Source organism: Varanus komodoensis, unplaced genomic scaffold (assembly GCF_004798865.1).
Source record: "Varanus komodoensis strain SLA01 unplaced genomic scaffold, ASM479886v1 scaffold834, whole genome shotgun sequence".
NCBI classification, from domain to species: Eukaryota; Metazoa; Chordata; class Lepidosauria; order Squamata; family Varanidae; genus Varanus; species Varanus komodoensis.
In genome coordinates this window covers 15,362-28,913 of record NW_025336525.1, presented here as the reverse complement: position 1 = coordinate 28,913, position 13,552 = coordinate 15,362, and the positions used below count along the sequence as shown (strand labels likewise).

Here is a 13,552-nt window from a genome sequence, read left to right as displayed (position 1 = left end):
TAGAACTCTTGTGGATAGTGTTTTCAACATAGCACACCTATACCAGAAAGTTCTCCAGAGCAGAATTCCCTCCCCGCTTAACCAGAAACAGAAAATAAAATTGGAAATCATTTGTGCTGCACTCAGATTTTATTGCTCATACCTAGAGGATTTTGTCCCTCATCCTCTTAACTTCTTCCTCAAGTTTTCTTCTATGATGGTGATGATAGCAGGAGAGAGAGCAGAATTAAAAGGAGAATTCCAGTGTGGAATATGTTCCCTGTAGTCACTATCATATGAAGTCTATGACATTCACTTTCAAATAACCTCAAAAGAAGGGTTGTTCAGGGACAACCTATGAGTTATGCAACCATTTGTGATCAGTCTGCAAATGTGAAGGTTCCTGAGCTGCCAGTGCATGGAAGAAACTATGGTGAAGCTGAACTTAGTCCTCTAGTTCTCCATCCTGCATTCAATCTGATTGTGAAACTTATCAAAATTGAGACTAACACTAATACTAAAATATAAATACTGATACCAATCCACACTCCAAGGGGAAAGGATATCCCTCTTTGGTTTGGCCAAAGGCCTGAGACATAGCCATTCCACAAGGGACAATATTTTCCAGGAGAATCCTAAATGGTGGTTAGATGTGTGGTGGAAGTGCTTGAACATGAGGGGGCGTGAGGAGGATTAGCCTCTTCAGGAAGAGTTTTCTTTCCTCTTCAATTTGTCAACATACACAAATTCATTCTGCAGACGTTCACAGTGTACGTGCATATGTGGTGGTGGGGGGGATAGAAATTCCAAGCATATTGTCATACAGACTAGGTTGTTCCTTTCCTTAAGAAAAAGATGACATTTAGTATGGCGATGAGAGAATGTGTTCCAAGATGCACTTCTCAAGTGTTGGACAAGTCTCACTTTTGCTCTCATTCACTTCCTTAAACACGGCTTTTCAGCACCTAAGTTGATGAATTCATCTTATCTCCATGTCCTCTTATGTCTTCTGTCCATAAATTGTTGCTTACATTTCATCACCACATGCAAGCCCTCGAATTGCTGGGACACTAAGGAGAAGATAAACATATTGTTATTAAAGGGAAACAATGTGTGATTAGTAATGCCTTTCAGAGGCAGGGCATAATTATCTTCCTGTTATTCCACATGTCACCCTGGCATTATTCTTCCCCTCCTGAGAAATGCCCAGTGCAAATTCCGAAAGATGGAACACAAGCAAGATGAGAATAAGAAGATAAAATATGTGATGTAATTCTTTCAACATGTGTCATCAGAAAGGCCAGAAGGGCTTTCTCACTTCTCTCTCACACACTTATAAGCCAGAATTCATCAGCATCGTTGAAAACTCTTGGTTCCCTGAGTCGTGAGTCTGTAACTGCCTTCCTCTATGCAGTGGGCATAGCAGTCTTAGCTGAAGGAGTACCTGAGCCAAATCAGCAGCCTCTTCAGGGAGCGTTCGTAGCGAAGTAGATGCTGTAGATGGGTGTGGGAAGATTTGCATCAGGAGGAAAACGCTGCCAGTGGAACTGCGCTCTGCCAGTGCTACTGGTATGGCTTCTACTTCTTCATTGGGCGTGTGAAGTAGAAACAAAGAAAGGCCTGGTGTCTGATCCTGTTAATGTTCTGCATGAATTGTACCTGCCAGGGGATGTCCTAATTGGTGGGATGGTTTCCCTGATCAGTTACAATTTCCCAGAGTTTTCATTCAGGTAGCATCCTTGGCAGGAGTTATCACTGTGGATGAGGTAAGGAAGGCTTCTCTTTGTCTATCTTGCCAAATCAGTGCATTTAATTATATGTCTTAGTGCAGCCAATGAACTGGTTGTTCACTGAACCCAAATTTTTCTTTCCTAGCAAATGTATTAGTAAGGGAAACAGGTGTACTTAGATGAATCAAGCGTCTTTGTCTGCCCTGGACAACTTCAGGCAGGATGAAGACTGGGTGTGAAAGTGCCTTAAAAAAGAGGGAATGTTTAAGAAGGGGATGTGGTTGCATTTTGAGCTAAATTCAAGCCACTTACTAATAGGAAATAGTCCTCAATCCACTTTCTAGGAAGGGAAGATCTGTAGGACTAATACTTAAACATAACCTCTCAGAACCTTTCCCTCTGCCTACTTCAGGTCTGAGTTTGATTCCATTATTCTACCCTGTGTGGCTCTGAATTCTTGTTTGAAGAAGAAACATGAGAAAGGTCAAATATTCTAATGTACACTATATCAGGAAGACAAAAACTAAAATATTTTGTTGTATGTACATAACAACAGCTCAATTCCAGTTGCAAAGAATGGTCATGCACAACCATAAAGGCCCCAAGGAGTCTCTGCAGGGGAAAGCCAGGGAGAAATCCTGAGGAGGTCCTTGCAGAGCTTGAGCTGAATCTGAGTCTTCTTCATACTCACATACCCCCTTGCTGGAACTGGCCTGTAAAATTCAGGAAGATCTCAGCCAATCGCACCCAGGACAAGGGGCTGCTGCCCGTTGTTGACTTCCTGGGTTGAATGAAAAGTGTGCCCCTTCTCCTTGTGATCATTTGGAACCTGCCGCTGCAGGCTTGCATGCTCCGAGCATGGAAGATGCCCCCACATCCAAGTGACGATGGTGCACACTCACTTAACAACAGCTTTGGAGCAGAACACCTGATGGAATGCCCCTCCCATGTGTTCCCACCAGACCACTATGTTCAGCTGCAGGGAATCTTTCCATGAATAACCAGGGGCAGAGAAGTTTATAATGGTATAATTATACAGATGGATAAGCTAGTACTGATGCGAGTATAATAGTATGTCCTAGGTATAACTCTGCTACATCCTGTTGTGCAGATACATTAATTCATTTCTGAGTCTAAAAAATTCATATTGAGGATTTGGGAGGAATAACAGAACACTAAACGAAGAACAAGTATGCATCAGGACAAAATGAGCAAAAGCTTCACTATTGTCTGACTGAAAAAAGCCTGACCCATTAAGAACAGCTTCAAGTGTGGTGAGTGGTCCAGAGCATGGCACTGGGACTCAAGCACTCTGGGTGCCAGCCCCCTCCAAGTCATGGGGCCAAATGGGTACCTCTGGGCCACTCACTGATTTAAAGTCCACACTACATCACAGGGTTCTTGTTGTTCGGATTAGAATGAGAACAGCGGAGATGAATGGGGTAAGCCACTCTGATTTCATTAGAAAAAAACCAGGATGGAAATAAAACTTTTAAATAAATTGGAGTTGTGTTGTGTTAACCACTTTGTCTTATTCTCCTGAGCCTTTAGCAAAGTGCCTACCTGATCCCCCACCCTTCTCCAAACTGGGTGTATGTGATATAAACCTTCTTGCACAGACTAAAATTTTGTGGTCCATTTTGAGGCTGTCAGTATGCTGTGTAAATTTCTTCCACATCTGAAATAATGCTAAATCTCCATTTGATTAGGCAACCCAACAAACTCTAATGGGTGGGGTTTTTTTTAACTCTGGACAAATGATTTCACAAATTCTATGAGGTGTGCTGATTCATTCCCTGTGTAAATCCTCTCAACCATCATAAACGTTGTTGGGCTTATAGGAAGGGAGTTATATGTGACATTAAAGGCATAACTTACACATCAGAAGAACATAGATCAGAATGAAGCAGTATTGGAAAAGATGTCTATATACAATAATTGAAAGGAGAAAAACAATACTTGGCTATCTGTACTTGCAGAATGGTGACCAAGTTCTACCAGCACATCTTGTCCTTGGATTTTGCTGTCAAGGAGGTCAACCAGAATCCAGAGATTTTACCAAATGTCACCTTTGGTTTCCCAGTCCATGACAGCTACAGGGATGCTCAGATGACTTACCACACGGCCATGAATCTCATCTTCAAATCCCAAAGATTTGTCTGCAACTATGAATGTGGCACCCCGCAAAAGCTAGTAGCACTGATTGGGGCACTTGCCTTCGATACTTCACTCCATGTGGCAGAAATCCTCATTTCATACAGGATTCCACAGGTAGGATTCTGATGCAGGTTATCTCCAAGTTTCTCTTCTCCTCTGTATTATGCTCATTTGACTTGCTGGTATGGCCTTAATTTTTGAAGTCTGGGAAGCAGAAGCATGGAAAACTAATGATTGTGGACCACCTGAAATACAGGGGGAAAGAAGGATAGAGGAAGGAAGGAAAGAAGGAAGGGAGGGAGGGAGGGAAATATTCTTTCAAGACTATGCAGCTTTTAAGTGGCATCCTTAACAATTAGATCCTTCCCCAAAATAAGAATATCAGAGTTATGCAAATTGTCTTATCTATCTGTCTATCTGTCCATCCATCCATGTATTTCTTCACAATCAGAAAAATCCCAGTAGGCATGTTACTGCAATTAATCCAAAAAGAAAACAGTACAATAAAAATTGGAATGCACTAAAGTACAGTGCAATAGTCCAACTTTAAAGAATGCAATAGAAAAATATAAAATAGCTTAACATCTAACATATTTGCAGCTCATGGAGTCCTAAGTGAAATAGCTGACATACATAACACGACATTTGTTGTTGTTTTTTTAAAGAAATTTTATTAAAATTTTGAACTGATACTGCAAACATCAATCAGCACACACATCGGACTTACTGGGTCAGCCCCCTACTACATATCTTTTAACATTCTATGATCATACTTCAATCCATTTATAATAACATGAAAACATCTTTAGATCAGAACCACGTCCCGTTTCTCCAGCAAAAAAAAAAAAGAAGAAGAAGAAGTTCCAAATTTGATAGAAGTCACTATCTTCTTTCTCCTTCATCAGTAAAATCAATCCCTTCATTTCTTGCAAAGTCCTGTTTCTCTTGACCACTTTTAAAGGGAGGCATCTCCAGGATGAGTAAAAATGCATTATCTTCTTTCTTCTTCCATGATAAGCTCAGTCTAAACATTTCTAGACAAATCAAAATCTTTTCTTTTTTCTAATGATAGACAAATAACTTCCTCACTATCAAAGTTACAAATAGCATCAAAAACATCCAATTAACATCTCTAAAGGCATCTTAGTTACACTGTTTGGTGGTAACTAATTCCTATAATATCCTTTCTACAAATTTTCTTTAAGCTAAATTAGTAATGTTTCATCTAGCTCAAACGTCATTTAATCAAATACAGTTAGTTCCATACAAAAGCCCAACTGTTTACATTCTTCAACATACCTCTGTTATATCCATCCCTTATATCACCAGCAACAGTAGCTTAACCTTCCCATATCACATATCAACCTGCCAACCCATTTAATACCTTTTAAACAAGATTTCATAAAGCTGAGTTGCTTATGTTTCCCCAGCCAAACTAGCTTAGCCTTTCTATATCACATGTGAACATACCAACCTATTTAAATCATCCCTTTTTGAAATAAAAGGAAAACAATATGTACAGTTACAAATAGCATCAAAAACATCCATTTATCATCTGTAAAGACATCTTAGCTACTCTGTTTGGCTATAATTAATACGTATAATATCTTTTAAACAGATTTTCAAGATAATAAATTTTCTTTTTTTCAATTGCAAATAAAGTCAAAAACGTCCATTATAATACCGTTTAAACAGGATTTCATGAAGTTGCTAATGTTTCACCAACAATAATAGCTTAACCTTTCTATGTCACATATGAACATACCAACCTATATGAATCATCCCTTTGTGAAGTAAAAAGAAAAAATTCTCTTGTTTTTTCTTTACACCTCTGCCATATCTATTTTTATTTTTTCTTTACACCTCTACTGCATCTTTCTTCTTTCTTTATATTAAAACATGGTAGTGCCTTCAATTGTAGCCCCATATGCATAGCCTCTCTTAAAAGGTTAACTATCTTCTCCTTTTCCAAGATGACAAACAAACCCCATGAAAGCTTATTAGGTTCACTGATTGTGTTGATGTTTCCTTTATTTCAAATTTTCCATCTGTTTGTTGCTTGTTTACAAGCATATCCCATGCTAGCATGCTTATTGTCTTTCTTGTTTCAGATTTTCCTTCTGCTTGTTGGGTATTTTGTATATTCTGCTCAAGTACAAATCGCTTGCCCAAAGCCTTATTAATGGAAATGTCTAGTTTGTCAAAGCGACCTTTTTGTTCAATTAAGAAACGATCAAGTTGTTCGATTAAAATAGTCTCCTGCTGTATTAGTATCGCCTGTTGTGATAATTGCAAAGCTGTTAAAGAAGTCTTTATTGCCAAAAGTGTCCTCTGTAATTCTTCCATACTAATAGCAATTAACTCAAGAACAAAGGCTTGGCAGAGGTCCGAGGAACAAAGGAAAGATGGCCACTTCTTGGAGCAAGTTATGTCCTCCTATCAGTTCTGGGCAATAGTCCAACATAGACAAAAAATCCTTCTATCCTTTAATTCCACAGTAATTATTTATTTTCATTCTTCAGCCCAAGGGAAAAATAAACCATCACAGAGGAAAGAAAAACACCACTCAGTATGTAAATTTCTGGCAGATAACCAGTTAATTTGGGCAAAAATCCAACATACACGAAAGGTCCTTCTATCATTCGATTCCACAGTAATTATTATTTTGATTCTTCACTCTTAGAGAGATTAAAAAAGAAAAGTCTTTTCCTTACTTACAAGTAACACGTCATTTGAAAATACATGTCTGGGTATAGTTCTTTATCAATATATTGTCTCACAACTGATATTGCTTCATGTCTGAATTCATTGGATTGCTGAATCCAATTCAGATTGATCTATTTCCTACAGTACCTGAGGGACAAAGGATATCTTAGCACATTTTCACCTTCATCTTAAATATCTTTTGACTACTTTCAGCTCACATTTGGGTCCCTTGCATCAAGCAAGGAAATGTGGGCCCTTCCTCCCTTTTACCAGCTTGTCCCGGCTGAAGACCAACAATATGTGGGAATTCTCAGCTTGCTTATGCATTTTGGATGGACCTGGGTCGGGCTGTTTGTGGTGGAGAAAGAAAAGGGAGGACTATTCCTGCAAGCCATTGAAACACTGTTTTCCACACATGGAATCTGTGCAGACTTCACAGAATGGATCCCTGGCCAAGGATATATTATTTCTGAGGAGGAACTGATGCTTCTAGCCCATGCTACGTTTGAACTGATCAATTTCAGGAAATCCAGAGTGTTTGTCATCTATGGTGAAACTTTCACATTGATGCACATATGGTATTTTGTACATCATAAAGAAGATGCCTCATATGAGCAAATTAAGTTGGTTGGAAAGGTGTGGATTATAACAGCCCAGATTGATTCTGTATTGACCAGCATAAACCGGGACTCTGATTTCTGAGACTTCCATGGTGCCATTGCCTTCTCCATTCACTCAAATACCCTTCCTGTGTTCCAGAAAGTTCTTCAGATGCTAAAACCAGACTGGAAACAAGCAGATGCTTTTCTGGAGCAGTTCTGGGAGGAAGCATTTGACTGTGTGGTTCCAGACCCACCGGAGCCTTACAAGGTTGTGGGAATATGCACTGGAGAGAAGAGGCTGGAGAGTCTGCCTGGGCATTTTTTTGAAATGTGCATGACTGGCCACAGCTACAGCATCTACAACGCTGTCTACGCTGTGGGACATGCACTCCACACCTTGTTCTCCTTGCGATCTAGCCACAGAGAAAGGGCTCATGGCAAAGCAGGTGGACTTCAGAACCTGCAGCCTTGGCAGGTATAGTCCACAATGGAATGCCAATTTTTGCATGAAGAAATCAGCAGAGATTTGTACAGCACAAAGTGTTTTCCGTCCCCAAATTATGTTAAATGTGTTTGGATGTATTCTCCATTCACAATGCCACAAGCGTTCAAATTACCTTTCCTCTTGAAGCCAAATATGGGAGATGTGCTAGCTTTCCCTCTGGTTGTTGCTGGAATGCCACATTTCACATGAGGCTGATGCTTTGCTGCATACATCAGTACTTGAGGTCAAGCCTTAGACAGACACAGATAAGCACCCGTGAATAAAGTAGGACTTATGCTATCTTTTCCTATATACCCCCATTAATTTTAGGCAGTGAACAGTGTGCCTACTTATATCACATATATAAAATGCAAGGTGCTTTCATGTTCTCAGTGAAGACCTAAGCTCTTCCTCTTCCTCCTCCAGTTGCACCTCCTCCGGCTTCTACTTCTCTTTCTCCTTCTTTTCAATCAGCTCCACTCATTTCCTTTAACAACGCTGCTGGTGAAAGGGTCGCTTTCAATGAGCATCGGGAAGTGGAAGGTGGATTTAATGTAAGCAACTTCATCACATTTCCGAACAAATCCTTTCTCAAAGTCAAGGTTGGATTGGTAATTCCTGAGGCTGTGAGGGGGGAAGTTTCATCATTGCTGAGGACAAAATAACTTGGCATCAGAGCTTTAATCAGGTGTGTATTCAGAATGAGTGTATGTGAGGTGCAAGTCATCTGTGTCTATTTCCATGCATTTTTCACTCTGAAATTACAAAGGTTTAAACCAAGTTGAAAAAAATCAGGAATGTGAGTGACCAGGAAGATTTCCTGAAGTTTTGTGATATCATGCAAATCTGAGTCTTCCTTTTCTTTTCTAAAGAGCACAAAGATTTCCTAACTCCACCTATTTTGCTCAAAGAAGAAGAAAAATATGCTTTGCATGTTGTGGAATATCCTGACAGAAGGTTTTGCATATCATGTTCTGCATTCTTTCCTGTCAGGTTACCATTTCTTTTATGTTTCTTAGGCTGCTGATGGTTCTGTTGTAGTTAACTAATGACTAATGGGAGCATTCCTACATCTTTATGGACAGATTGCACCTCACTCCATCTACAGTGATTCCGGCCCAGCTCGTCATCATAAGAGAACGAAGGAAGGGGCAAAAAATTGTTCCTATGAATGTAATGCATGCCCAGTAGGGAAGATTTCAAACCGAACAGGTAGGTAGCTGGAAGCACCATGCATTCTAGAAAGGTAGATTAGTATCAGAGAAGAGAGAAGAATTTCTTTTGTGTGTGGGTTGAATCCATCAAATTCCCATGGACCGCCCCCCCCACCCGGCCGCCGGACTCCAATCAGCTTGGTCACAGTGCTGAGTCTGAATTCTGGGAGACTGGAGCAACCGACATGCAAGGATCTCTGCAAACAGTTCCCTATTCAATGACCCCAGAGGAGCCATTCCTTTTGCTTTCCCCCAGCATTCGTCAGCACTGGTTCTCATTATTACACAGAACAAGTAGAAGGTCAAGAAGCCTAGCAGGATGGATTCCATGGAGCTTTATCAAAGTCCTATTTAACAGGTTTTTTTCCTCTTTTATTTTTTCTATTGTGAACAATCCCGAGTTCTCAATTGTGAAATGGTATGCAGCAGTTTTAAATAGATACATATATCAATATACCTTTTTTAAGGATTAGCACATTGTGTGAATATATATTCAGATCATGATGTCACACCTTGTTCCATTTCACCCTGAAAATTGAATCACTTTTGCATACACTTTGGGACATTTACTTGTTTACTACATGCATGGGATCTATGAGGAAAGGAATTATTTTGGATGAAATGCTATTCTTATGGGCCAAACCAAAGATTGATCAGTAGGCCATTACAAAACAGTGCACTTCCTCGCTTTCTTAATAATGTTCATTCTTCCTTTAATAATGCACGTTTGTGTATGTGTGTCTGTGAGACCAACTGGGTTTGGAAGCTTTTCCTGCTCTTTAGATTTTTGCCATGGTATGCATTCCCTATTTGGGAAGAAAACTCTTGAAACTCTTGAGCAAACATTCCAAATGGCAGCTAATTTGGCTGAATTTCTTTGACTAAAGAGAGAGGAAGGTATCAGTAGCTTCTCCAAACCCCATTGTGCCATTTCTGAATTGCAGCTCATGTCCAAACTTAAGTAAGGTTCCCCATGTTTGGACAGGAACCAGAATAAATCTGAGTGCCTTATTACCACTCTCTCTGCTGGTGGACAAGGAAGTTGGTACAGACATACTCTGACTGTTTCACTGCTAGAAAAATTCAGGGACTCTAATTCATCCCCCCACTACCACACTTCAAATTCAAATGATCAAATATATGTGATGAAATATTGTTTTCCATCAATTAGGTAGGAGGAAATAAGCTTTCACTTTTAATTCATTTCATCATTCTATAGAGCGAAGATGCAGAAAGCAGAACTGGGAGGGATGGTTAGTCATATTTATCCTGTACACAAATTGGAAGGATTGACAGATGGGTCCGCATGTGAAACAAGTATTTTCTGCATGATGTCACTATTGGCAATGAATAAGCAATAGAAATTGGCTTCTGTTCACACATGCTGAGTCATGGACAGAATGCCTCTTACTTCCTGTCTCTTTTCAGACACTGAGGACTGTTCCAAATGTGCAGAGGACCAATATCCAAGCAGAGATCAAGACCATTGCATCATGGAAACAATCAGCTTTCTTTCTTATGAAGAGCCCTTGGGGAAAAGTTTGGCACCAGTTGCCTTTTCTTTGTCCCTGATCACTGTCTTGGTGCAGCAGACCTTCATTAAGCACCGAGACACCCCCATCGTCAAGGCCAACAACCGCGGCCTCACCTACACCATGCTCATCTCTCTCCTACTCTGCTTCCTCTCTCCTCTTCCTCGGAAAGCCCGGCAAGCTGACCTGCCTTCTCCAACAGTCCATGTTTGGCACAATCTTCTCTGTGACTGTTTCTTGTGTGTTGGCCAAAACCATCACATTGGTGGTGGCTTTCATGGCCAGCAAGCCAGGCTCGAGCATGAGGAAGTGGGTGGGGAAAAGCCTGGCCACCTCCACTGTGCTTTCTTGCTCCCTCGTTCAAGCTGCCATTTGCATTGTGTGGATTGGAACCTCTCCCCCATTCCCAGATTTAGACATGAACTCTGTCATGGGGGAAATCACTGTGCAATGTAATGCAGGCTCTGTCGTCATGTTCTGCCTTGTCCTGGGCCACATGGGACTTCTCTCCCTCGTCTGCTTCCTGGTGGCTTTCCTTGCCAGGAAGTTGCCTGACAGTTTCAATGAAGCCAAGTTCATCACCTTCAGCATGCTGCTGTTTTGCAGTGTTTGGCTTTCCTTTGTTCCAACATACATGAGCACCAAAGGGAAGTGCATGGTGGCTGTGGAGATCTTCTCCATCTTAGCCTCCAGTGCAGGACTGTTAGGCTGTATCTTTCCCCGAAAACGTTACCTTATTCTCTTCAAGCCTGAGATGAACATCAGGGAGCAGCTTATAAGGGGAAAGTAAAGAAATCACCCACCCTATCCATTACAAGTGAAATTCTCCACATTGTCAGGGTCTTCAGGGGTAAGAATAAGATTGTTGGATGTCCCAGTTCTGAAACCTGGTTTCTGAAGGCCAAGCTGCAGCCCTTCCCCCTTCCAGCCAGCATAGAAAGAACTATGGCATCAAACAGGGCCAATGGGATGTGCTTCAGGACAGGAAGAAGAATTCTTTTGGTCTAGCAGTCATCCTATCAGTACTGCAGTCACTTCAATTCCCATGTCTGGCAGTGTTCCAGGCTAATGCGATAATCCATTTGAGACCAGGTAGTGGTGGAGATCCCCCTACTCTGCTTCATGCTATCCCCTGGATTTGTTTGCTGGAAAGAGATATGTCTATCTAACTCAATTTCTTCACCGATATATATAAATATAAATATAAATATAAATATAAATATAAATATAAATATAAATATATATATATATATATATGCTCTTAGTGAGTGTTTCTTTAATGCAGTTGTAGGCAATCTTGGCACATTGTCTCCTGGTGATCTCTGGGGAGTTTCATCCCTTTCCTTCTCCACTATTCCTGCCTGCCTTCCTTTTTTGTGGTAGACCTGTGCATTTCTGACAGCTTTCTGGTCACCTGCACAGGTACAAATGTATATTATCAGTCTCCTCTCACTCCTCCAAGCCTGTTCACACTGACACACACAGACTGACACACATGGCTGTCTGGCTGGCTTATATCCTACAAGTTTTGTAAGTTACAAAGTCATGCCCAACTCATCATGACCCCATGGACAACATTCCTCCAGGCTTTCCTGTCCTCCATCATCTCTCAAAGTCCACCCAAGGTCACACCCACTGCCCCAGTAACTCCAACTAGCCACCTCATCATCTGTCATCCCCTTCTCCTTTTGCCATCAACCTACCAGGTACTTCTCCAATGAGTTGTTCCTTTTCATTTGGTGGCCAAAATATCTGGATCCTACACAGTAGCACTCCAAAATGAAGCATGGTGCTACATGGTTTAATGCCACCCAACCAGTTAAAGACACTGGTTCAATAATCAAGTATCATTGTAACAATGTTTTTGAATGCTATTTGGATTATCAGTAACATTTTCCTAATGCTATTTCGATTAGCAGAAAGAAGGGTGATCCTGCAAGAACAAAGATAATTCTTCCCTTGTGGCTGCAGTTCTTTCTTCCTTGTACATCTTACTTATTTGCAGTAAGAAATCACTGGCAGTGAGCAGAGGTCAGTAAATCATTCAGTAGTGATGAAATACAAGTGAGTGCTGCAAACCCACAACAGGGAAGGCAAGCACACCACAGCTCTCCACCAGCTCAGACTACAGAATACCCTTGACCCAGTCTTTCTTTTCTTTTTTGAAAGTTGCAGCAGTTCTTCTTGAACATGTTCTCCATATTTTGAGTTCCGTTGAGAGCATGCCTTGATTTTATTTTTAACAATAGTTTTCTTCTCTGCCATTGTCCATGATGCTGAAGGTAAGCTAATGGTACATAGGGCTCACCCTACATGAATCTGTATGTAGATCAAATGAGGTCTGTGACGCTTTATTGCATCTGCATAGATAAGAAGCAGGACTTTGTGGTAGTGTGTGGCAGGTTTCCGAACCTGAACATGTTCCTGGCTCTTCTTTATGACCCTACTGGAGAGTGCTGCTCAATTTGGAAGGTGATATAACAAAATTAAATAACAAATCATATGAACAAATCTCTACAGGAGGATCTGCATAGATGTAGCATGAAAATGTCCTATACTCCAAATCATTTTTGTTTCCACAGCTAGGTGCTGATTAATGCACAGAATGAGCATGAATTGAACAAATTTGGAGTGGAATTGCCTCCTACTTCCATCCTGAGAACTCTTGTGGGCAGTGTTTCCAAAGTAACAAGCACACCTGAGTAAAAGCATCTCAGCAACAGGATAATATTTTTCCCCAAAGAAGACACACAAATTAAAATTAGGACATTGGTTGTGATGTATTCAAGTTTTATTTCTTATAACTAGACGATTTTGCCCATCATCCTCTGTTCCTTCTTCCTCAAGCTTTCTTCTTTGATGGTGATGATAGCATGAGAGAGATCAAGACTGAAAGGAGAGTTCAGGTGTGGAATATCTTCTTAGGTGTAGGATGGATGAAGGGAGGACAACTTTGTGCATGACACTTGCAGTGGGACATTTAAATCAGGGCTCATGGCTGTGGACTGCAGGGCCAATGTTGTGAGAAGGTGGGGAGCTTCTCCAGCTCTGGAGGGACACAATGGGAATTCTGTGGGAGGGACACCTTCAAATGAGTCCTTGAAGTCTAAGAAGTCAGAGACAAGTAGTGACAAAAGAAGAGTGCTTT

General features: G+C 40.9%; 1 pseudogene; it reads left to right on the top strand.

Moving 5' to 3' along the window:
* The first annotated feature begins 3,689 nt into the window (after positions 1–3,689).
* LOC123036891 lies at positions 3,690–11,194 on the top strand (annotated as a pseudogene).
* Positions 11,195–13,552: the final 2,358 nt, after the last annotated feature.